The 4,333-nt window shown below is 32.2% G+C and overlaps 1 long non-coding RNA gene across 1 annotated transcript; it reads left to right on the top strand.

Annotated features, from left to right (window-relative positions):
* Positions 1–6: 6 nt before the first annotated feature.
* On the top strand, positions 7–2,013 carry LOC109590180 (uncharacterized). The gene is made up of 5 exons (XR_002189196.1): positions 7–205; positions 252–303; positions 517–585; positions 1,737–1,943; positions 1,990–2,013. It is a non-coding gene; the product is annotated as an uncharacterized LOC109590180 (long non-coding RNA).
* The last annotated feature ends 2,320 nt before the right edge of the window (positions 2,014–4,333 follow it).

Raw genomic sequence — 4,333 nt, 5'->3', positions numbered from 1 at the left:
CGTAGACAAGTAGCCAAACTTCTTGACATATCGCATATGAATCTCTGCATTTGGTCGCTTAAAGAAGGCTGTTTTGAAGTAGTTTTCTCGATTCCTGAAGTTACGTATAAGAATTGCTTAAGGGCATTGGAAAACATGACCTTATGAGCCATTAGGACTGAAATTCAAATCAGTGCATTACTCAGATGTAGATGTTCATGTACATGTAAGTCAATAAAGAATGGCAATAAAATTAATATATTTATCAATAGACTTTGAGTGCTAAATCTGATGAGGAAGATATATCATTCCCTGATACAAAAGGTTAGATACATGTACTAACGTAATGACTCCTGGCTATTATGATAACAGTTTAACATACTACATGTACATGTACACTGTATATGCTAAAGATTGTTTCTTTACTATTAAAAGAACAGGAACATATTGAAAATCGTTTAATATACATGTACATCAGTTACATGTAATAACAGCATGTATCATAGTATTAATACTTAAATCTTACTACCTTTGTAGAACAAACTATCAGTTACCCAACTGATAAAGTACAAGTCTTATCTTTACTTGTGAATCACACAGGAAAGGGTAAGCAGGAGAGAGTAAAACTGTGAATACTGATTAAAATCATTATGTGGCAGCTACATGTACATGTAGCTCATTGTTACTAATATACATGTACATGTACATACGTACATGTTAATATAATTCTTTAAATGCACACATTATTAAAGAACAGAACATGCATGTAAACAAAGGTACATTGTACATGTATTTTGTATAGTAAAAAATTAAAAGGCTAAGCTTTGTACCAAGTGCCAGTAAAGAGGGGCTTAGTCACTGCATTTGATACTATTCAATACTAAACAATAGTTACTAATTCAATAGTTACTAACTGTGTAGTATTTTTATCTTCGAAGGTTTGAAATTTAGTAAACTCCCTAACGGTTAAATTTTGTTTATGCCTGACAAAGAAATGATACACAATATCAATCAACAACATTAAGCATGTTCTCATTACTCTTTGATTTAAAATAACATTTTGACAACAACAGCAACAAGTCCATAAACATACATGCATGTACATGTACATAATGCACTTCCCCTACTCATGCACTGTGAACTTAATGTAGCTGTGGTATCTAACAGATTGTGCATTATATTTGTAAACTACAGAAAAACATGTCGGGCATCAAAACAAGAAACTATTAGGAAAAAACACTAGCTAAACACGAAATGATTGTATGCACATCTGACAGGTGCAACTATGCAGCCAATATAATGTGTTTATGATGACTGCACATCAATGTAATGACATATACATGTACGTGTACATGTAATTATAGTAATAAGTATAATCAATATTAATAGGTGAAACCAAAAGCAACAACATCATAACTTATGATACACTATGCACACCTGAATAATTAAAGCATCAATTATGGGGTGTATAGCATTGCTAAGTGATAAACTTAAATTGTAGTATCTCTGTAAAACAAATGATCAGTGAGCCAACTGATACAATAAAAGTACCAGTGAATTACACAGAAAACAGTAAGCAGGAGAGTGTAAGACAATAAACATTGCAATTGGGGGGGAGGGAGGGGGCATGTACACGTACATGTAACTGACAGCAGTGAAATGTGCAACTATTTAAAACATGAAGTCAATATAATAATTGTGTAATGACATATACATGTACATGTACATGCAAGTATAATAACAAGTATGATTAATAGGTCAAACCAAAAGCAAAAACAACATACATGTAACTGATGATACACTATGGACACCTGAAACATCTGATGGAGCAAGAAAGCAACGATTGTGTTCAAATAATTACAAAGACGAAGATAACCCTTTTGATATCATAGGAACAGATTTATCAGACAGAATGAGTGAACAAAATGAGGTAGACATTGAACTGGACTATATTGTACAGTCAGGTACTTATTAGTTAATTAATATAATATCTATTAATATTCTCCTAAGGTCGCATAAGAGGAAAACGGCCACGCTCGCTTTCATCGGAATTTGTTGAGTCAAACAATTTTGGATGTCCAAATTTAAAAAGACAAAAAAAGGAATAATGACGTACATGTAATCACTGTTACACGTACTGTGTATCTCAATTAGTGTACATCATTAATATTATCATTAGTGTTGTTATTTATCAATAGTGTTGTTAAGTTGTCCATGTATTTGAATGAACTCATAAAAAATAGAATTTTATTTGTGGGTTAGTGGCTTACCACAAAATACAAACCAAAAATTAATGAAGTGTCCATTCATTAGGCTTCAACTATTGTCATTAAAAAGTTCCCTTTACTTAAGACACAAGGTAAATACTCAGGACAGATATGTGAGCAAGATCTTATTAATAAATAAGTACCACCAAGGTATAATGCTAACTGCACTGTGTAGAAAAATGGTCACATGACTCATACAGTTGAGTAATGTAGCATTTCTGACATTGTGTAGGTTACAATATTAATAATAACTACAATAAACACACAGGAAATCAAAATGGCCCCACAAAATTTCCAAAAATTAAGGTGCATACACTCGACCTGTAATTAAAAATAGTTTGCTTAGGTTTCAGAGAAACATGCAGTTGGTATTATTTCTTTAACTCTGGAGAAATGCCTTGTGTGAAGTCTGTGAACTAACTTGAGTTACCTCAAAAAGGTGCATAAACTACAAAGGATTAAATTAATTAATTAAGCTACATGCCATAGCAAGCGATTTTAATTTTTTCAACAGACATACAGCATATTGTCTATACATACAGTAAATGTAGGAGGACCTCTGCTTATGTTGTTCATGCCTAACTGCTGCAGAGTAGCAATTATAATAATTGGTATTGTAAAGTTAATTCTTCATGAGAACATGCTGTCTGGAACAACTTAGGAACTTTGACAAAACAAAAAATCAAGATCTACATGTGCCACCTGTGAGCTATGTAGATCTTGACTTTGTGGCAAGGATTTAATCAAAACAAGCATTTCCAAATTCTATAGTGACCCCTGGCATGAGAAAATCTGCCACCTGCTAGCAAAAAACACTAATTAAGTTATGGTAACGTCTTGCAGCTTATGTAGGATTTCACTTTTAGTTTGGGATTTTCAGTTATAAACAAATACTGTAGTTCATTAGCAAAATGTTAAAGTAGCTTGTAACGTCTTAAAATACATGTAGCTCAAAAATGACACCTCTATTTCAAAATATGTGCACGTGTACATGTCAACACATCCCTTGCAATTATAATATGCTGAAGTCAAAATACATACATGTACTTGTATACATGTACATGTACATTGTATGAAACATTTATAGCCCTTGATAAAAAGGAGCCCTACCATATGTCATAACAAAATTTTCAGGCCTCGAACTTTCTTGCTAGAGACAATACCTATGGCTTCTGTCAACTTCTGTCAAATTGGTATTATGCTCCTACACACTGTCTGAATGCTATGTAGCTGCAACAACAATGACAAGTTACATGTACAATATTAGCATTAAACATTCAAAGGGTTTCATCATTTTTACTAATTTTTAAAAAAGCAATGAAATGCCACAAACTTTTCAAAATGCAGGAGCTACAATAAAGATAAGAAATGATAAACCAATTCAATTCACGCAATAAATTTACACGTAATTACAAAGAGTATCATACTGTGCAGATTGGTAACATACATGTACATGTGTAATTCCAGGTCACAAAATGGGATCAGAGGGAAACTAGTGTATTGTTACTAACAATAACAAAATTTAATAAAAAACAGTTATAAATCAAGTTACTAATGCAGCCCATTAATTAAAAGCAATATTGAAATAATAAAGGCAGTGAAATGTTTCACTTATACAGTAATACAGACCAGGAACTTTTCATTTAAAATTTTCATTTAAATTCATGTCAACTATCAAGTTGCATGTGATAATGTATAAAAGCAGGTTTACGATATGACGTTAGGCCAAAGTACCGTCAATTTTTAATCAAAAGCATGGGCGATTTGACCTTTCAACGCATGTTTTTTGCTAGAATGGAACCAGATTCTATTGCAGAGTCAATGTAATATCAGGGCTAGTGTAATATTGTAAACCAGCCTTTACATATGCCATGCATGAACAATGTTAACAGGGATACATGAAAACATTATGTCACACAAAAAACAGCCATACATGTATATGTGTATGTAAACTAGTAAAAGTAACAATTGGTAAAATAGTATTATTAAGACAGTTTCTAAAAAAATAAAAATTGGCTGGCAAAAAAACAATTGTGCTTAGACAATAATCACAAAATAATTTAAAGAAAACTGGCTCAATCAGACAG

The sequence above is a fragment of the Amphimedon queenslandica genome, unplaced genomic scaffold (assembly GCF_000090795.2).
Source record: "Amphimedon queenslandica unplaced genomic scaffold, v1.1 AMPQUscaffold_10394, whole genome shotgun sequence".
NCBI lineage: Eukaryota > Metazoa > Porifera > Demospongiae > Haplosclerida > Niphatidae > Amphimedon > Amphimedon queenslandica.
This window is presented reverse-complemented; position numbering and strand designations above follow the sequence as displayed.